Source organism: Macaca nemestrina, chromosome 17 (assembly GCF_043159975.1).
Source record: "Macaca nemestrina isolate mMacNem1 chromosome 17, mMacNem.hap1, whole genome shotgun sequence".
Taxonomy (NCBI): Eukaryota; Metazoa; Chordata; class Mammalia; order Primates; family Cercopithecidae; genus Macaca; species Macaca nemestrina.
This window is the reverse complement of record NC_092141.1, coordinates 59,150,434-59,172,322: the sequence shown is the minus strand read 5'-3', so window position 1 is coordinate 59,172,322 and position 21,889 is coordinate 59,150,434. Positions and strand designations below refer to the sequence as shown.

At 49.9% G+C, this 21,889-nt stretch overlaps 1 long non-coding RNA gene across 1 annotated transcript; it reads left to right on the top strand.

Annotated features, from left to right (window-relative positions):
* The first annotated feature begins 13,492 nt into the window (after positions 1-13,492).
* Positions 13,493-17,373, top strand: LOC105472361 (uncharacterized). The gene is made up of 3 exons (XR_981539.3): positions 13,493-13,588; positions 14,279-14,517; positions 15,288-17,373. It is a non-coding gene; the product is annotated as an uncharacterized lncRNA (long non-coding RNA).
* The last annotated feature ends 4,516 nt before the right edge of the window (positions 17,374-21,889 follow it).

Sequence of the window (21,889 nt, the reverse complement as noted above, 5' to 3'; positions counted from 1 at the left end):
ACTTTGGGAGGCCAAGGAGGGCAGATCACCTGAGGTCAGGAGTTCAAGACCAGCCTGGCCAACATGGTGAAATCCCATCTCTACAAAAATACAAAAATTAACCAGACATGATGGCAGGCACCTGTAGTCCTAGCTACTCGGGAGGCTGGGGCAGGAGAATCGCTTGAACCCCAGAGGAGGCAGTTGCAGTGAGCTGAGATCATGCCACTGCACTCCAACCTGGGTGACAGAGCAAGACTCCATCTCAAAATAAATAAATAAGTAAATGAACAGAAAGAGACTTTATAAAAATAGTGTTTATTCACACATATCATTTGTTTAATTACCCCACTATTAATTAGTACTAATTGCCTCTTTTAACTTGTCCTATTGTTGTTTTGTTTAAATAACAGCATTTATGGATCAGAAAAGTAAATAATAAAGAATAATGTAGAATTTCAAATAAACACCTATTTTCATATTTTTACATTAAAGTAATAAAATGTGTATATATGACATATAATATTATTATGCTTTTTATGTTTTGTCTGGTATATCTGTGTCCCACCTGGCTCTCTAAAAAGTTGGTTATTAGAGGGTGAGGGGACTCACTGCCTCTGCCAGCCAGCACCAGGGTAGACCTCACTTTGAAGAGCTCAAACAGTGTCACCAGGTCCACACTGTCTCTCTGGGCCCTTGGTTCGCCTCCCAGCCTGTGCTTGTATTATCCTCACCCAGCAAGCCTAGCAATGAAAGCGTTTCTGTCCCAGGCACAGGCTTGAGATAGAGTCTCATTGGGTGCCTTTGAGTCACATGCCTGTCCCCAAACTACTTGCTGTCTCCAAAGGGAGTGGCAGAGCCTGGATCATGTGGGATCATTGCTTTCAGCGTGAGAGGGCAGCTGGAGGGAGGCACCCCCCTCACACCCATTCAGAGAGTGGAGAAGCAGTTCTCTACTGGGAAATCAAGGCGTCTTTCTCAGAAGAGGGAAAACAGGCTGTCCATTTCCCCTTCGGCAGGGAGCCAAAGTGCTTTCTGCTAAACCATTTTTGGCCAAATTCCTGGAGCCACACAAACATTCATCCATCTTCACACTTACAGTATTCTATGGAAATGATCTATTGATGTGCCTCGCTTGCTGACTGCACAGTGAGCTCTCAAGGACAGGGATGGCATCTGGCTCCCGCTCTGTCCTCAGCCAGGCGCTTAACAGGTGCCCCAAGATATCCTTGGGTTCCTCTTCGTGTCTCTGTTCTCAACTCCCAGTTCACACGTTCCTTGCACAGTCTATACAGATGTGCACAGCCTTCACATCTGTAGCACAGCACACACCTTTCCTTTGAGTCCAGAGCTGTGAGTCTTGCCATCTTCAGGACTCTAAATTGAATGTCCCACAGGTGGCTCAAACTTCACCCGTGGGAAATTGAACTTGCTGTCTTCACCCTATTCTCCTCCTCCACTGTTCCCTTTGTCAGTGATAGCTCTATTGTTCATTCAACCAACTACACTGTCATCCTCCACAATTGGTCAATGCCCAGGTATCATTGGTCCTGCCTCCTGTATACCTTTCAAATCTTCCCTCCACCCCCATCCTCTTCATTCCACTGCCCTGCACTGCCCTGCCCCAGGCCTCAGCCTCTCTCCCTGGATGGCGTGCAGGTATCCTGTGCCAGAATCTCCCCTAGAGCAGCGATACAAGGTTCCAGCCCAAAGCCCCTTGGTGCCTCCCATTAACTTCACACTCAAGCCCAAACCAGTAGCACGTCAGCCTCCAGCCCCACAATTCTGCCCAGCTCTGGGGCTCCAGCCCTTCCAGGAGCCTTGCATTTCCCTGGGAGCACATATGCCTCCCTGTCTGATCCCTTTCTTCAGGTGGCTAACTCCCTTTTGTCCTGGGAGACCAGCCTTACTACCAAGAGGCTCCCCCATGATACACAACCCGGCCCCTCACACTGAGAGCCCTGCCTCTGAGCTCCTGTGGCCCTCTGTACTTTTCTCTTCCCTGCCTTTTCCCACATTTCATTCATTCGTTCACTCATTCATTCATTTATTCATTCATTCATCTTTTCAGTGGTGCATTGGATTGTGTGTCCACTGTTATACCCGACAATAATTTGACTTATGTGGTAAAGCTCCTGTGGTTAGACAGATGACCCCTACCTACCAGTCTCTCCCTCTGGAGTGTAAGGGCCAAGAGGGCAGGGATGACATCCCTTATCTCCGTGACTCCAGCCAAGGTTACTCCAGGCCTGGCACCTAGTAGGTGCTATCAATTGTTCAATGAATGGATCAGCAGACCAGCTACAGCAGAGATTAACAAACTTTGTGAAAAGCCAGATAGAAATTATTTTAGACTTTGCAGGCCCTGTGATCTCTGTCTGAATAAGAAAGCAGCCATAAACAGTACATAAATACAATTTTGTTTACAAAAACTGGATTTAACTCATGGATTGTAGTTTGCTGACCTTTGAGCTACAGGAATGAACTTCCTGCAGCACTTGGGAATAGCTTCTGCCCCCCACCTTCCTCCCCAGTGAGACCTGCTCCTGCTTTCTGTCCCCTTCTCAGCCTAGCCCCCATGGCCCTTCCTCCCACTCTCCAATCTTACTTTCTGCCCATCCTCCACCCCCCATTCCCAGAGCACTGTCTTTGTCGTGTCTCCCTTTTCAGACTCAGAGCTCCTTGTGGACAAGAATTTAGCTGCTTTTCCCTGACCTCCTCCAGCCCAGCCACCTGGATTCTCCATCACTCCCACACTCACATGATGACCAGCCCTATGGACAAGGCAATGACAGGCAGATATTTACTATGAATAGCACTTCCTCAGCTGAACAGTTGGAAAGCACATTTTTCTGCATGTTTTCATTCTTTTGTCAGCCCCTGTCTCTTCTGCCTTTCTCTGGGTTCCCTGAGGCCTTTCCCCTTGAGATTCAGCCCTTCTGGTTCCTTCCCTGGCTAATGCATGGGGAATCTATGTACAGCCTTGGTTCCCAGGAAGATGGCGGGCTTGTCAGACTTAGTTGCTGTGATGAACTCTCTCTCTCTATATCTCTATATCTATATCTATATCTATATCTATATATATATATCTCTCTCTATATATATATATAGAGAGAGAGAGCCTAGCCCCCATGGCCCTTCCTCCCACCCTCCAATCTTACTTCCTGCCCACCCTCCATATATATATATATACACATATATATATATACACACACACACACACACACATATATATATATATATATAGAGAGAGAGAGAGAGAGAGAGAATATATACATATATATAGGCAAATAAGGCAGCATGGCTGGGAGGCAGGAGGAGGAACAGGGTGACCCCGGGATCCACCTTGGTGGTGGCAGCCCAGGCTTCTGCTGTATGGGGACCCGTGATGCTGGCCCTGACCATGGCTGCAGTTAGCGCAGCTGCCACCAGGTGGCAGGCATGCCCATTTCTAAAGGACTGGCTGCTGGAACTCGGATAACTCGTTGGTTGATGGGTTTGTTTATCCATCCATCATTTATTTATTAAATCGTTTTTGATTCCCCCAAGCATTTTTGACTCGTATGTGCCAGCAGGCATTGTGCTAAGTGTGAGGAGGAACCAAAATTGGCCCAGAAGAGGTGGCTGTTGTGGGCACTTCACAGGGCCCTCTCCCTGCTCAGCAGCACCGCGGGAGTGCCCTGACCAGAGTGGACCATGGCGACCAGGTGCCTGAGGGTCAGGCCTGCAGCTGGCGGGGCCTACTGCCTGGATCGGACCCCACGGCAGCCACTCGGGCTGGCACCCCCTGCCCTCCGTTCTGCAGCGGAGCCAGCGGGCAGTGGGCCCTGAGAGAGGTTTGGCTGGCCTCCCGTGCTGGGCTCAGGCCGCCCGCAGTGGGGCTCAGGTGCAGCCGCACAGTGGTCCCTGGGGCTGAGGTTTTCTCCATCTCTGTTCTTCCTCCAACCAGGCTCAACCTCAAACCACGAGTCCACCCCTCTGCCCCCCTTTCTCCCTTCCCTCTGCTCTGTTCTGCAGCGTTTCTCAGACGTGTACATCTCCAGGGCAGAAAGTGAATCCTTGGAACAGGACTGGGTCCCGGGGCCTCAGGGTCACCTTCTGCTTTCCTTAAGCCTTGCTGCTGCCCCTCCCCTGCTTCCGGCTGTGGGGCCAGCGTTCAGCCAGAAGCATCCAGTCTTGGCTGTTGGCTCTGTCCCCACATGACGCATAGCCCCACGAGGGCAGGGACCTCAGCTGATTCACTGTTGAAGCCCCAGGACCTTGCACAGTGCCTGCCACAGAGCAAGCCTCAACAAAGGTGGGCTGCATCACTCAAGGAACGGGAGCGAATGCAGCTGGGCAAAGAGGAGGGCCACAAGCGTCTATGGGAGGGCGGGCAGGCGTGGATGCTGCAGGACACATCAGAGCGTGCCCACGCGCCCTGAGACTGCCCTGCATTGAATTGGAGGAGCTCCTGGACCCACTGCAGTGAGGACCATAGGAGCCCCAGTTTGCTACATGGGACTCTACATCCAGCAGGGGTGGAGTCATTTTTTGGGGGCCCCAGAGGACTTCCTTGGCCAGCAGCTGCAGTGCCCAGTCCTCCAGGAGAATGCCAACTGCCACTCTGTATTGCTTCCCTCCTCCCCTTTCCTGCTGCCCCAGCTTCCCTGGCAACTGGGAACACTGCCCCCCACCCCAACTACCAACCCAGGCCCCGTGCCTTCTGACTCACAGCAGCTCAGCAGGAAAGCATCTGGTCATGCCCACAACCCTGGCATCTGGCCCACATGAGTGGCACCCCTCCCCAGGACCTTCCACACAGTTTCTATATTAGGGTAATGTCATTGAAATCTCTCCCACCCCGCCCCCAAGAAACCCCCTGTGATGCGTGGGGATGGCATAGCGCCCCGCCGCACGCCGTGCCAGGTGGAGTGGGAGTCCTGATCCTACCGGCTCATCACATTCCGCACATTCCCAGTGGGCAGGGTGGGGGAGGGGCTGGCCAGGCAGGAAGAATGCCGCTTGCCTCTGACATCCTGTGTCTGCGTTTGCTTCATCCCCACCCTCCCCGCCTGGGCTCAGCTCCCCTTCATGTGCCTCCTGGGCCCTCACACCTTGGACCCACTGTCTAGCTCCCGCCTCTCTGGACTGTCTTCCCTTTTCTGACCTGTCCTTCTTCTCCATTTTCTCCTCCCTCGCTCAGCCCTCTCCTCTCTGTCATCCTGGAGTCTGTGGTGAGAAGTGGGGAGACCAGGCCAGCTTCTACACACAAGGCCACTCTCCCTGTCCTAGACAGCCAAGCACTCTGGGTTTGGTATGGCCGCAGCTCTGTGCCATCTCCTTGTGCATCCAGGACTTGCCCTCTCTGGCCATGGGCTCCCAGGGTCCCAGTCCTGATCTCTAAGCTCCGCCCAAGGACCTTAGTGGGGATGGAGCAAACCCCGATGGTCTAGGTCCCCATGCTGCCCTGGGGAGATTTCTCCCTAAATCCCCCTGCCAAACGGCACAGGACTAGATTTGAGGGTCATCTGCTCACCTGCCTCCCACCCCACCTGGACCCTGCTCTTGCTGGAGGAGGGGCTGCCTACCTACCTTCTTTACACACATCTGTGGGCATTGGGTCCAGTACCTGGACAAAGCTGTCCCATTCCTGAAATACCCACATGCCCCTCCCTCTGCCCTCCAGTCACCTCCCAGCTTCTGACCACAGTGCAGTGGCCGAAGTGGAGCTGGGCTCCAGGAACCTTGAGTTCCAGTTCTGGCTCTGCCACTTACTTGCTGTGGGACCTAAACTAGTCACCACCCTGCTGTGCGCCTCAGCGCTTGGGGGAATGACAGGAATATACCGGTAGCCTCATGCTCCAGAGCCAAAGGGGACACCCAGCAGCCCCAGACCAGACAGATGTTCTGACCAGGTTTTGATGGAGGACATAGAGGGAGTCGCCAGAGAAGTGGTCCCCTTTTGGAGACAACTCTGTTTTGTTTATTTCTTTTCTTTGTCTTTCTTTTTTTTTTAGACTGAGTCTCACTCTGTCACCCAGGCTGGAGGTAGTGGCGCAATCTTGGCTCACTGCAACCTCTGCCTCCCAGATTCAAGCGATTCTCCTGCCTCAGCCTCCCGAGTAGCTGGGATTACAGGCACCTGCCACCATGCCCAGCTAGATTTTTGCATTTTTAGTAGAGGCAGGGTTTCACTATGTTGGCCAGGCTGGTCTAGAACTCCTGACCTCATGATCTGCCCGCCTTGGCCTCCCAAAGTGCTGGGATTACAGGCGTGAGCCACCACCCCTGGCCTGTTTATTTCTATACTTATTTTTAAGAGATGGAGTCCCGCTCTGTCACCCAGGCTGGAATGCAGTGGTGCCATCATAGCTGACTGTAGCCCTGAACTACTGGGCTCAAGTGATCCTCCCACCTCGGCCTCCCAAAGTGTGCTGGGATAACAGGCAGGGTCCAGCTTCTGCTTTGCTTTTTTTTTTTGAGATGGAGTGTCGCTCTGTTGCCCAGGTTGGAGTGCAGTGATGCAATCTCGGCTCACTGCAACCTCTGCCTCCCGGGCTTAAGTGATTCTTGTGCCTCAGACTCTGGAGTAGCTGGGACTACAAGTGTACCACGATGCCCGGCTAATTTTTGTATTTTTAGTAGAAACGGGTATTTGCAATGTTGGCCAGGATGGTCTCGAACTCCTGGCCTCAAGTGATTTGCTGTTCTTGGCCTCACAAAGTGTTGGGATTACAGGAGTGAGCCACCATGCCTGGCCCTATTTTGCTTTTTAATTGAGCAAGGAGCAGGCCACTCCCAGGGGTTCCCCAACCTCAAACCAGTGCTCCCTACCCCAGCCCCTCAGACTCTTCTCTTATCAGCAAGGTATATCTGAAAAAGTAGTACTATGAAGAGTATCTGAAATATACACACACACTCCATCAGGTTGAGTGGTGAAATACTCAAAGCTTTCTACTATGATGAGGAGGCAGCTGAGGAGCCCACTCTTACCACTCCATCCAGCACTGCACTACAAGGGAGGCCTCAGGCAGGGGAATAAGGCATTGTAAGAATTGTAAAGGGAGAAAGAGAACTGCCAATATTTAGATGACATAATGGTCCATAGACAAAATCCCTCAAAATATACAGACAAGCTATTAGAATAAATAAGTAAATTGAGTAAGCTCACTAGATACAAAAATCAGTATAAAAAATCGAATGTTGCTGGGGTAGGCAAAGATTTCTTTTCTTTTCTTTTTTTTTCCTTTAAATAGAGATGAGGTCTCACTATGTTGCCTGGGCTGGCCTCGGACTCCTGGGCTTAGGCAATCCTCCTGCCTCAGCCTCCTGAATAACAAGATTTCCTAAACAGGACACAGAAAATACTAACCATAAAGGAAAAAACTTGATAAATTTTTCTCCATTGAAATTAGAATTACTAAGCCGGATGTGGTAGCCCACTTCTGTGGTCCCAGTTAGTAGAGAGGCTGAGGCAGGAGGATCCCTTGAGCCTAAGAGTTTGAGTACAGCCTGGGCAACATAGTGAGATCCTATCTCTAAAAGTGAAAAAAAAAAAAAAAAAGGAACCAATCAAATGTTTTTCTACCAATGTACAATTAGGGAAAGGAATTAAAAGGACAACATCGTTTATACACCATAAAAATATCAAATACCTAAAAATAAATCTAACCCAAACAGTGAAAGCTCCCTCACTACACAGAAAACTTCAAAACATCTTTGATAAATACTTTAAAATATCTAGGCCAGGCGTGGTGGCTCATGCCTGTAATCCTAACACTTTGGGAGGCGGAGGCAGGCAGATCACTTGAGCCCAGGAGTTCAAGACCAGCCTGTGCAACAGAGCGAAACCCCATCTCTACAAAAAATACAAAAATTCATCTGGTGTGGTGGCGTGTACCTGTAAGAGGCTGAGGTGGGAGGATCACTTGAGCTCAGGAGGTAGAGGCTGCAGTGAGCCATGATTGTGCCACTACAGTCCAGCCTGGGTGACAGAGTAAGAACTTGCCTCAAAAAATAAAAAAAAATTAAAGATAATCTAAATTAATGTTCACGGATTGGAAGCCTCCACCTTGTAAATCCTCCCCAAATTAATCTATAGATTCAATGCAATTCCAATCAAAATCCTAGCAGGAGTGTGTGTGTGTGTGTATGCACGCATGTAGAAATTGATATGCTGATTCTAAAATTTGTATGGAAATGGAAAGGACCAAGAATAGCCAAGACATTCTTCAAGAAGAGCACAGCTTTGAGACTTCCAGTACTAGATATTAAGACAACGTGGTATTAGTGCAAGGACAGAATAGAGAGCCTTGAAGTGAATCCACTCAGATGTGGTGATTTGATTTCTGACAAAGGTGATACTGCTCAGCTATACTGGGGAAAGGGCAGTCTTTTCAATAAATGGTGCTGGGCAATTGGATATTCATGTGGAAAAAAAGGTATACTGATCCCTATGTCACATCATACACAAACATAAAATTCTAGATGGAATATAGATCTAAATATAAAAGGTAAAGCCACTAGAAAAAAACAGAATATCTTCATGACCTTGGGTAGGCAAAGTTTTTTTGTTGTTGTTGTTTGTTTGTTTGTTTGTTTGTTTGTTTTTTGAGACAGGGTCTTGCTCTCTCACCCAGGCTGGAGTGCAGTAGTATGATCCTAGCTCGCTGCAGCATCAACCTCCCGGGCTCAAGCAATCCTTCCACCTCCACCTCAGCCTCCTGAGTAGCTGAGACTATAGGCACATGCCACCACACCCGGCTAATTTTTGTATTTTTTTGTAGAGACTGGATTTCACCACATTGCTCAGGCTGTCTCGAACTCCTGGGCTCAAGCGATCCTCCTGCCTCAGCCTCCTGGGTAACTAAATTTCCTAAACAGGGCACAAAAAGTTCTAGCCATAAAGAAAAAAAAAACTTGATAAATTATATTCCATGAAATTAAGAACTTCTAAGCCAGGCACTGTGGTGTGTGCCTATAGTCCCAGCGACTCGGGAGATTGAGGCAGGAGGATTACCCGAGGCCAGGAGTTCAAGCTGCAGTGAGCTACGATTGTGCCACAGCACTTCAGCGTGGGTGAGAGAACAAGATCCTATCTTTATAATCAAAATAAAATAAAATTAGAACTTCTGTTGATTAAAAGTCACCATTAAGAAAGTGAAAAGGGGCTAGGCATAGTGGCTGACACATGTAATCCCAGCACTTTGGGAGGCCAAGGCAGGTAGATCACCTGAGGTCAGGAGTTCGAGACCAGCCTGACCAACATGGTGAAACCCCGTCTCTACTAAAAATACAAAATTAGCCGGGCGTGGTGGCGCGTGCCTGTAATCCCAGCTACTTGGGAGGCTGAGGCAGGACCTCCCTGAACCTGGGAGGTTGCAGTTGACTGAGATCAAGCCATTGCACTCCAGCCTGGGCAACAAGAGCGAAACTCTGTCTCAAAAAATAAATAAATAAATAAAAAGAAAGTGAAAAGGAAAGCTGCAGAGTTGCAGAAGAAATTTGCACCACAAAAGGCTTGTATCCAGAGCATATAAAGGACATTAACAGACCAATAGGAAAGAGAGAGATAACTCAATAGAAATGGGCAGGCAACATGAACAAGCCTGCCACAATAAGGCTTTCCAAATGCCCTGTAATCATATGGAAAGATGCTCAATATCGTAAGTCACTAGGGCAATGCAAAAGCTGCAATGAGCTAAAATGAAAAAGACTGACTTCTGAAGATTGGTAGGGGTGTGCAGCAAATAGGGCTCTTGTACCAGCCAGCGGGAGTGTGGGTTGGCACAACCGCTTTGGAAAACTTTATGATAGTATCAACTAAAGCTGAGCATACACAGCCTCTATGACCAGCAATTCCATATCTGGGCATGTATCCAACAGAAAAGTATTCATTGTGCCCCAAAAAACATGCACAAGAATGTTCACCACAGCACTACTGTCAACAGTCCTAAACTGAAAAAATCCAGATGTCCATCAGCAGTCGACTGAATAAATAAATGGCGGTGTATTCATACGAGGGTGTCCAGCAATGCAAAGAAACAAACTGTAACTACAAGAAACAAGATGGGCGAATGTCATAGGCTTAATGTTGAGCAAGAACCGCCAGACACAAAAGAACACATATTCTATGATTCTGCTGATCAAAAGTTCAAAAACCAGCAAAACGCACATATGGTGGTAGAAGTCAAGATGATTGCTACCTTCTAGGAAGGAAGAAATTGGGAGGAGATTCAAGAGGGCTTGGGGGATACTGGAAATATTAAATTTCCCAACCTGGGTTCTGGTTACATAGGTGTGTCCATTTGGTGAAAATTCATCCACTTTTCTGTCTATGTGTTACACTTCAATAAAACATTTCCATTAAAATAAAATAAAATGGTGGCCCAGAGAGACTCATGAACTTACCCAGAGTCACGCAGTTCTTACACAGGAAGTTAAAAGTCTTAAGTTCTTATTCCTTCTTTGTTCTTCACTCTGTAAGGTCCTGGGCAAGTGACCTTCTCTTTCTGGGGTTCACTTTCCCCAACTGTGTGGAATAGAAAACACACATACACACACACACACACACACACACACACACACACACACACGTTATTGCAAAAGCTGGCAGGAGAACTAGGAAATACCTTGCTGGGCTCTCTTGGGATGTGAAACAGAGAGAGAGAAAGAGAAAGGATCTAGCTAATAGCCTGGGAGAACTCTGGGTTTCAGAAGACCACTCAGGAGAGAATTCCTGAGGATAGATGTGGAGAGAGAGAGAGAGAGACAGACAGACAGACAGACAGAGATAGAGACAGAGAGAGACTGAAAACCAAGAAAATAAGGTGGTTGGCAACCAGAGGGAGGTGGAAACATGGGCTTGGGAGCTGGATATTCAGTGATGGGTGGAAAAGTAGCCCCTTCCTCCTCCATCACCCCCATCCCTCAGGAATGATCCCCCACCCTTGCTGTCTTGGGTGAAGAGTATTTAGGGAGGAATTAAAGGGAAGGGGGGCTGCATTCCACACCTGGGCTGACACAGTTCAGAGTGAATAGCCCGCAGGTGAGAGGCAGAGGGCAGTGGGAGTACAGCAAGGACAGATCAGGGAGGCCAGGGTGAGGGTGACACTCACACCACTCGAGTGCGTGTTCCTTTTTTTTGAGCCAGACTCTCACTCTGTCACCGAGGTTGGAGTGCAGTGGCGCGATCTCAGCTCACTGCAACCTCCACCTCCCTTGTTCAAGCGATTCTTCTGCCTCAGCCTCCCGAGTAGCTGGGACTACAGCCACCCGTCATCCTGCCCGGCTAATTTTTGTGTTGTTAGTAGAGACGAGGTTTCGTCATGTTGGCCAGGCTAATCTCGAACTACTGACCTCAAACTCCTGACCTCAAGTGATCCGCCTGCCTCGGCCTCCCAAAATGCTGGGATTCCCACTGCGCCTGGCCCGAGTGTGTCTTCTAAACATGGGAGTGGAAGGAGAGCCTGGAGGTTTGGAGGACTCAGGTGTCCAGGTGGCGGAGCCTTGGTTTTCACATAAAAGCAGCAGGGGAAATTAGATGTGGTTTAGGGCCAACCCAGCCTAGTGAACTTTCTCCAAGCCCCTGCCCACACTCACTCAGGGCTGCAGAAGGTCAGCCCCGCTGGCCAGACATGAACACAGACTCTTGGAGAATGTCGGAGGCCAAAGGCCAAAGTGGCTAGAAAAGGCGATGGCGATTCTCCTCACTGACATCTGGAGGCTTGAAGGAGAGCTCTCCCCACCCCACCCATTCCCCACCCAGACCTGTCCTTGGAGGGAAGGATTCTGACCCCCAAAGAGGCAAGGGATTCCACGCAGGTCCCAGTCCCCAAGGAAGAATAATCTGGCCCTGAGCAGCCAGGAACTAGTGGCCTGCTGATTGCAACACATCAAGGAGCAACTGATACTGAAGGCCAGGGAGGTGACGGGGGAGAAAGAGGTTTACCCATAATATCATCTGCCTCTCACCGTTTGGAGGCTGCAAAGATTCTAAAGGCTTTGATTGGGCTGGGCCTCACCTGTGACTGAGCTGTCGCCAGCATGACCACAGTCCACTAGCAGGAAAACCACTTTAGTGCCTGTACAGCATAGATGAGGCCTGGAGAGGCTTCACCACATACCCAAAGCTGCACAGTTGGAAGGTCATGGGCTGCAGGGAGAAGAGGCCAGCACCCTGGGGGAGCTGGCAGGAATGCTAGGAGCTGCTTTGCTCCTGGTGTTGAAGGAGGCTCCAGGCTGGGGGATGAACAGTGGTGAACATAGCCCCCAAGAGAGATGGGAGACTGCTTTGATGAAACCCTCCTCATCAAGGCTTATCTCCAAATGCCACCTCCTCCAGCCAGCCTTCTCAGATGTCCTCATCAAAGAGGCTGTCTCCTTCCTCATCCTCATCCCCACCCCCCCTGCACACAGACCATACCAAGTCCTGTCTCCCAGCCTGAGTGGGGCCCTGCCCTGCCTGTCTCCCCCGAGCACTGACTGGCATCTGAGTAGCAGGGGTGGATGGGCTCCACTGACTGTCCTCCTCAGGGAGCCTCACATGGACTTTGAGCAGGGTAGCTGCTCACCAGCACTTAGCCCAACCAGAGAAGAGCTCCAGGCACCTCTGCCCAGCCCCAAGCTCTCCTTGGGAAAGCTGAATGACAGGTGAGGTCCAGCCCAACCCAAGGCTTCAGAATCTCTGCAGCCTCTAAACGGTGAGAGGCAAATGAGATCATGTGGGTAAACTTTTCTCCCCGCTCATCTCCCTGGCCCGCAGTATTGGCTCCCCAGCCTGCTGCCTCCTAGAAGACTTCCTGAGGGAGGGAAAGAGGGTGGCAGAGACCAGGAGCCAGCGAGAGACAGAGGATCTTCCGGAAGCTGGGAGAGGAAAAGGAAAACTTGGGGCTGGGCAGGGGTGTTTGGCTCTCCCATGATGGCCACACTGCCCTCCAAAGCCCTGATGCCAGGGTGGACCTGCCCTCGCTGCCCCGGCTCAAGACTTGCAAAAGGTGTGGAGGGACCAGCCAGTTGCCCCATCCTGGATGGGTAGGAATAGGGGACCCCCCTCTGCCTCGCAGTTCCCACCCTCCCCTGTGGTCCAGTCCCAGCCTGGAAAGTCCTGTCCAGGGGAGGAGAGGTGGTGAGTGAGTAGGGGTCCTGTCCTTTACAACAGCCTTTTGCCCCCAAGGGGCCTAGAGTCTCTCAGGCTGACAGCCCCTCCTGGGCTGGCCGGGAGGCAGAATGAGGGCTCCCCAGGGGGCAGATGAGACAGCATCCCTCATTGTCCTCAGGGGCTGTATGGGGCAAGGGAGCAGGTGTTTACTGACTTAGGAGAGGCTTGGTTGAAATCCAGGTTTATCTGCTTAAACCACATCGAGGGGGAGAGGGAGGCTGTTTGTTCCTATGTTTCCACCCCAAACCTCCCAGGGCAGGGCAGGGCAGGGCAGGCAAGGGAGGGCCTGGGCTCTTGACACTCCAAGGACGTCAGTCGCTGCTTCACCCGGCCGGGTTTCCTTCCTCCCACCAAACCTCTTTTGAGTGAGTGGCACCTGGATTCCTGTCCCAGCCTGTCTGTGCAGACATGAGAGATGAAGAGAGAAGGGGACAGAGAGACAGAGGGAGACAGGAACAGGAGGAGGAGGTGGGTCATGGAGGCAGCTCCGGTGAAGCAGGGGAGAAGACTCCAAGAGGGACTTGGGCAGGGTCCTGGGAGTGGGGCCCGGCTGCCCAGCTTGGGAGGGGCAACACAGGGCTAACTGTCCGGGGCCGCCGCAGCCTCCCCAAACCCTCCAGTAGTTTGGGTGTGGGATGTGGCTGTGTGCCCTGGGAGGTGGCCGGTGGGCCCAGGGCAGTGTCCCCACTCCTGTCAAGCTCCTTGAGTATTTTTTCCTGTCAGCTCTGCCTCTAGGGACCGCTTCCCGCCCAGGATGTAAGGCAGGCAGCAGCTTGTCTGACCCAGCCTGGGCCCGGGGGAGCCCCCATTCTTGGTGGCTGGATAATCTGAACCAGAGAGACAAGAGAGACTGCTCCCCGCCCCTCACTTCTCTACCTCTCCTTGGAGAGCCATAAGCATCTGGGGTGCAGCCAGATTCCTGCCAGGCGGGTGGGCGGGGGGAGGGATTGCGGCAGGCAGCGGGCTACTGTTCTCCTGCACCCCCTCCCAGGCTCTGGCCTCCTCTGGCCGCCCCTCCCTGTGTCCAAGGCCTGCTCGCCTGACTGAGACGTGAGTAATGGACACAGCACAGGGCCTGACCCAAGGGCTTTGGCTGCAGGCCCAGCACTAGGAACACTATAAATATTTGGGGGAATTAATGATGCTCCTTCTCCCCAGCCAACTCTCTCCTGCAACCCAGAAGGCTTCTGGGAGGAGGCCACAGTGTCCATCCCTCTGCCTCCAAGCTGAGACAGCATCAAGGATATAGGGGTCCAGACTGCTGGGTCCTTGACTGGGTTTGGCCACAGACAGGAGAACCATCTTTGTAATGCAGCTGCACCATCTCAGCCATCCCCCTGGCCTCCAGGTCGGCCAGCATCTCCTCCAGCCTGGAGACCCCAAGCCTTCTCTCTCAGGTACAGAATCCCCTGTTAATGGATGTTCTTTCTGAAATCCAGCCTCTGCCCTTCCAGGATCCCCTTCTATGGCTCTGGGATGGCAATCAATGGGTCTGCCCTTTGGGTAGTTAACAGTGCTCCTCACCTGCTCTGCTGCACTCCCTCCTGGACAGCTTCTGCCTGCTGTCACCCTGTCCAAGGGCCTAACCCCGGTGGATACCCCTAAACTCCTTGGGGTCCCCTTCCCTGCCTTAGTAGAAGCCTGGAGCGGGCATGGCCTCTCTACCTTTCCTGACATTTCCCCCTCTTCTGTGGCCTCAGATCGAGACAAAGATGTCATTTGAAAGCAGTCTCTGAACACTTACCATACCAGGCAGCTAGGAGTTTTGAGGTCATCTCAGGGCGCTCCCTGTCCCCACTCCTAGGGCCCTGAGAGAGGCTGTGGGTGCGGGGCTGTACCAGGCTGGGCTGTGGAGCAGGAAAGCTGGAAGAAGGCAGCTGTATGTGCTTTTCCAATCTTACTCCCTTGTCCAGAACTCAATTTCTAATCTCATTTCATGAGACTCCTTTGACCTACTTCCTTGGATAATATTGAGCAAATTATTGAACTCCTCTAAGGCTCAGTTTCCTCATCTGTCTAATGGGGAAATGAGGGTTTTTTTGAGCATCAGATAAGATATGCATGCAAAGCACTTAGCACAAGGTAGAATATGTAGTAAGTACTCAACAAATGGTGACCAGTATGACTAAGACTTTTAAGACTTAAAGGCCAATTTTCCTTCTCCGAGTTCCCTCAGCTCCAACCTCCAGGTGTGTTTCTCATGGCCTGGGAGAAAGAGAGCTGTTCTGGAAGAAGACACCTTGAAACGGGACAAGACACTGTGCTCCAGCCTGACTAGCCCTGATCGGGCCAACCTGCTTCACCCACTGTTGCCCCCACTGCCAGGATTATCATAGGCCCCCAGATCCGGTGCCTTCCTCCCACACCTACCAGCCTGACGAGGCTGGTGCCTATCCCACTTCCAGGAAGAGGGACATAAACACAGCTGGGGTGGACGAGGGCCCCCAGCATCCTCTCCGGAAGCAATGGCCACCAGGGGCTCCAGGATGCATCAGGGAGAATCTGGGAATTCCTAGGACTCAGGTCAGGGAGTCCAGGGAGAGGAGAAGCTCCCCTTCCTAGAGCTGAAGAGAGATGTGGCAGGGTCGTCTTCTCTGAACACTGTGTTTGGATCCCTACCACCCCCGCCTCCACACCTGGTGGATGCGATGTGGTGTCTCATTATGGTTTGAATTGCGTTTCCTTGATGACTAATGATATTGAGCATCTTTTTGTATGTCTATTGGCCATTTGTATATCTTCTTCTTCTTTAGATAAATGTCTATTCAGATCCTTTTTAACCACCTCACTGGCACGAAGCCACTCGGCTGTCCTCCCACTTTCATGTCCCCACCACAGCCTGGCTTCCCTCTAGGTGCTTCCCTCTATCAGGGCCTTTTCCTGCTTGAACCTTCAATGGCTCACCACTGCTTGCAGCCAAAAAGTGTGAAAAGTGACCGGGTGCAGTGGCTCAAGCCTGTAATCCCAGCACTTTGGGAGGCTAAGGTGGGCGGATCACAAGGTCAGGAGATGGAGACCATCCTGGCTCACATGGTGAAACCCCGTCTCTGCTAAAAATACAAAAAAATTAGCCAGGCGTGGTGGCGGGCGCCTGTAGTCCCAGCTACTCAGGAGGCTGAAGTAGGAGAATAGCGTGAACCTAGGAGGCGGAGCTTGTGGTGAGCCGAGATTGCGCCACTGCACTCCAGCCTGGACGACAGAGCAAGACTCTGTCTCAAAAACAAAACAAAACAAAGAAGTGTGAAAAGCGTTTTGTGAGAGGTTAAAAGAGGTTCTTCTGAAGATGATTCCATGGTTAAACCATGGTCAGAGTTTTAGAAAACGATACACACTCTAACCCACTCCAGGACTTTGCCGATGCATATTAGCATATAAAAGGCTCAGAGAAGTCCCAAAGCAAACAATCCTCTCTTTTTTTCTTGTTTAGAGACAGGGTCTCGCTATGTTGCTAAGATGACGCTGGAATCAAACTCCTGGGCTCAAGGGATCCTCCTGCCTCAGCCTCCTGAGCAGCTGGGACTACAGGCACGGGTCACCACACCTAGCAACAATCCTCTCCTTAACCCAGCATTTCCCAAACTGGTCTGATGATAGATTCACACCCCCTACTTGTATTTATTTTTTACAGTTTTATGGAAATATAATTCACATGTCATACAACTCATTCATTTAAAGTGTACAGTTTGGCCAGGCATGGTGGCTCACACCTGTAAGCCTAGCATTTTGAGAGGCCAAGGCAGGAGGATCGCTTGAGACCAGGAGTTGGAGACCAGCTTGGGCAAAATAATCAGATGCCATCTCTACCAAAAACAGGTATTTAATTTTATTTTAAGTTCCGAGGTACATGTGCAAGTTTGTTACACAGGTAAACACGCGCCATGGTGGTTTGCTGCACCCGTCACCTAAGTATTAAGCCCTGCATTAGCTATTTTTCCTGATGCTCTCCCTCCCCTCACCCTGTCTCCTGCCAAGCCCCAGTGTTTTCTCCCTCCCTGTGTCCATGTGTTCTCATTGTTCATCTCCCGCTTATGAGCAAGAACATGTTTGGTTTCCTGTTCCTGCATTAGTTTGCTGAGGATAATGACTTCCAGCTCCATTCATGTCCCTGCAAAGGACATGATCTCATTCCTTTTCATGGCTGCATAGTATTCCATGGTGTATATGCACCACATTTTCTTTATCCAGTCTATCACTGATGGGCATTTGGGTTGGTTCCATGTCTGCTATTGTGAATAGTGCTGCAGTGAACATACGTGTGCATGTATCTTTATAATATAATGATTTATATTCCTTTGGGTATATACCCAGTAATGGGATTACTAGGTCAAATGGTATTTCTGGTTCTAGGTCTTTGAGGAATCGCCATACTGTCTTCTACAATGGTTGAAGTAATTTACATTCCCACCAACAGTGTAAAAGCATTCCTATCTCTCTGGGGCCTCACCAGCATCTGTTGTTCCTGACTTAATAATTGCCATTCTGACTGGCATGAGATAGTATCTTGCTGTGGTTTTGCTTTGTATTTCTCTAATGCCAGTGGTAAGGTTTTTTTTGTTGTTTTTTTTTTTTGTTTTTTTTTTTCTTGAGACGGAGTTTCGTTCTTGTTGCCCAGGCTGGAGTGCAATGGTGTGATCTCGGCTCACCTCAACCTCTGCCTCCCCGCAACCTCCGCCTCCCAGGTTCAAGCGATTCTCCTGACTCAGCCTCTGGAGTAGCTGGGATTACAGGCATGCACCACCATGCCCAGCTAATTTTGTATTTTTAGTAGAGACGGGGTTTCTCCATGTTGGTCAGGCTGGTCTCGAACTCCCTACCTCAGGTGATCCACCTGCCTCGGCCTCCCAAAGTGCTGGGATTACAGGCATGAACCATGGCGCCCAGCCAATTTAATGGTTTTTAGAATATTCACAGATATGTGCAACTATCATTACAATCAATTTTAGAACATTTTCATTACCCTGAAAAGAAACCCTACATACTTTAGTTATCACCCTCAAATCACCACCCTTCTTTCTCTGCTCTCAACCCTAGGCAACTACTAACCTGCTTTCTGTCTCTGTATTTGCCTGTTCTGAATAGTTTATGTAAATTAGGCCATACTATATGTGGCCTTTTGGACCTGGCTTCTCAAACCCAGGATCATGTTTTCAAGATTCATTCATATTGTAGCACGTGTCAATACGCTACAATATGTGTCAGCACTTCATTCCTTACAGCCAAATAATAGTCCATTGTGTGACTGTGCCACATGCTGTTTACCCATGCACCAGTGGATGGGTACTTAGATTGTTTCCACTTGGGGGCTATTATAAATAATGTTGCTGTGGACATTCATGTACAGGATTTTTGTTTGTTTGTTTTTTGAGATGCAGTCTCACTCTATGACCCAGGCTGGAGTGCAGTGGCACAATCTCAGTTCACGGTAATTTTCGCCTCCTGGGTTCCGGGTTCAAGTCATTCTCCTGCCTCAGCCTCCTGAATAGCTGGAATTACAGGTGTGTGCCCAGCTAATTTTTGTATTTTTAGTAGAGATGGGACAGGGCCAGGCTGGTCTCGAACTCCTGATCTCAGGTGATCCGCCTGCCTTGGCCTCCCAAAATGCTGGGATTATAGGTGTGAGCCACCACACCTGGCCCTCATGTACAGGTTTTTGTGTGAACACATGTTTTCATTTTTCATGTGTATATACCTATGAGTGAAATTGCTGGGTCACATGGCAACTCTATGTTTAACCATTTCAGGAAATGCCAGACTATGTTTTGAATCAATTGCACCATTCTACCTTTCCCCCAGCACCGCTGAGGGCTCCAATTTCTCCACATCTTCACTAACACTTTTTTTTTCTTTTTCTTTTTTTTTTTTTCTGAGATGGAGTCTTGTTCTGTCACCCAGGCTGGAGTGCAGTGGCACGATATTGGCTCACTGCAACCTCCGCTTCCTGGTGTAAGTAATTCTTCTACCTCAGCCTTCCGAGTAGCTGGGACTACAGGCATGAGCCACCACATCTGGCTAATTTTTGTATTTTTAGTGGAGACGAGGTTTTGCCAAGTTGGCCAGGCTGGTCTCGAACTACTGGCCCCAGGTGATTCGCCCACCTCAGCCTCCCTAATTGCTGGGATTACAGGCATGAGCCACTGCACCTGGCCATTGCTAACACCTTTTATCTAACTTTTTGCTTCTAGTCGTCCTTGTGAGTATGAGGTTGTATCTTATCATGGTTTTGTCTTGCATTTCCCTGATGGCTAATGGTATATTGAGCATTTTTTTAGTGTGTTTATCGGCCATTTCTATATCTTCTCTGGAGAAAGGTCAGTCTATTCAGATCCTTTACCCATTTTTAAATTGGGTCGTCTTTTTACTACTGAGTTATAGGAGTTCTTTATTTTGATAGAGGTCAGTTTATCTATTTTTTTCCTTTGTTGCTTTTACTTTTGGTGTTATATTTAAGAAACCATTGCCAAATCCAAGATCACAAAGATTTACTCCAGTGTTTTCTTCTAAGAATTTTATAGGTTTAGGGCCCAGGGCAGTGGCTCATGCCTGTAATCTCAGCACTTTGGGAGGCCAAGGTGGGCAGATCACTTGAGGTCAGTAGTTCAAGACCTGCCTGGCCAACTTGGGGAAACCCCGTCTCTACTAAAAATACAAAAATTAGCTGAGTATGTTGGTACACGCCTGTAATCCAAGCTATTCAGGAGGCTGAGGCACGAGAATCGCATGAACCTGGGAGATGGAGGTTGTGGTGAGCCGAGATGGTGCCACTGCACTCCAGACTGGGCAACAGAGAGAGACTGCATCTCAAAAAGAAAAAAAAAACTTTATAGATTTAGCACTTATATTTAGGCTATATTAAAACATAGGCTTCCGTTTTGAGTTAATTTTTGTATATGGCCTGAGGTAAGGTAACTTCATTCTTTTGCTTGTTGATATCCTCCTAGTATCGTTACAAAACATCCCATAGCATCTTATGGGACTCTGGTGCTCCAGGAAACACTAACTGGAAAATGTTGATGAGGTCCAAGTTTCTTAGTCTGGCACAAGGCATCTCACCATCTGCCCCCAACTTGTCTTTTCCCAATTTCTCCAGGCTGGTCTCTTGCTATTCTCCAGATTTGCACTGGGCTTTCCTGTCTCTGTGCCTTAGTGTGTGCTGTTCTGTAGGTCACCCCCACCCCATGCACACATCTTTGCCTGCAGAAATTCATTCATCCTCCAAGGAAAAATAATAGCTAACATTTATTGAGTGTTTGACATGTACCTGACATTTTTTCTAAGAACATTATTTGTGTTACCTCATTTAATTCTTGCAGTGACTCTATGAAGCATATACTCCTATTGTACCCGTTTTACAGATGAGGAAATCAGTGCTCAAGGTGGTCAGGTAACTTGCCCATGGTTATGCAGTTATCAAGTGATGGGGGAAGAATTTGAACCCAAGCAATCTGACTTGAGAGTCCCTGCTTTTAACAAATCATTACTCTCCTATCAGTCTTTGCTTATCCCTGCAACTCTGTCCACCACTTTATTTGTACTAAAGTATGTTTACTGAGCTTCACCCTGTATTTCACTGAAATAACAAGTTAGTGAGTGAGTAAAAGAATGAATAGAACTGGATTCTCAGAGTTGGAAGGGACCCAAGTAGTGGTATGCATTCCAGCATAACCACCCGACTTGATGGATGGGGAGGTCTCTGCAACTCTCCAGGGTCACAAGGTAGGGACAGAGGCCACATCAGGACCCAAGTCTCTGCCCCTCCTGCCAGGCAGTGTTGACACCATGCTGGCTGCGCCTCCATGCCGCACATTACTTGAGTATCTCCTTGAGACTCCAATCTGAACTCAGTCCGAAGCAAACAGGACAAGACCCCTGGGACTCTGCCCTGTCTCCCTCCTCCAGGGAAGGGGGGTTAGGCCTGGCAGAGCTGCTCCTGGGCTTCAAGACCCTCCTGGTTCCTCCCCCATGCAGGGCCATCCCTGGGGTCTCAACCTAGCTTTCTCTGTTTCCTTGGAGGGAGCATCGGGAATGAAAGGTGGCAGGCAGCCAGGGGCACAGGGTGGGGCGGGAGGAAGGGCCCCAGGTCCGGTTCATTTCCTGGCACCGTTGTTTGCTGCATGCCCCTGGCTTCTGGTGGCTGTTTCCACCACGCCCATAGCGTTCCTCCCTGGCTGAGTGGGCAGCTGGCCTGGGCTGGAATCTCCCACATCCTCGGCCTCCGTTGTCTCTCCGCTGGGACCGCTCTCGGAGCCCAGCAGATCTAGGGGAGAATTCTGCTCCTCACGCTGCACATGACCTTGGGCATGCCACTTTGCCCGTCTGGGCCTTTGTTTCCTCTTCTGGAAAAGGGGAAAACGTGACTGATCTCACAGGCTTGTCATGAAGAATCAAGGATAATATACATGAAGGGCTGGCACAGTGAGATTCTCAATAAAAACGACTATCCCTTTTTCTCTGCCTACCTCTCCCCATTTCCCCCAGTCTTCCAGGATGCCCACTTCCGGCTGCCTCCCCATCCCTGTGTTGGAGTCCCAGTCTGAGCCCTAGGTAGAGCCTTTTCTGGAGTCCTCTGTGATGGGAACACCTTCCCCAGGTGCTGGGCCCTCTGCTCGCTCTTGGGTACCCATAGAAACACCCACGCCTCACAGCGATGGGACCTGAGGGGACCGACGGGGACATCGTGAGTGTTTCAATGGACCAGAGGAGGTTCAATTTGACATCATTCATCTCCATCCAAGCAGAACACTGTAGTAGCAGCCATTGGCAGGGTGGAGA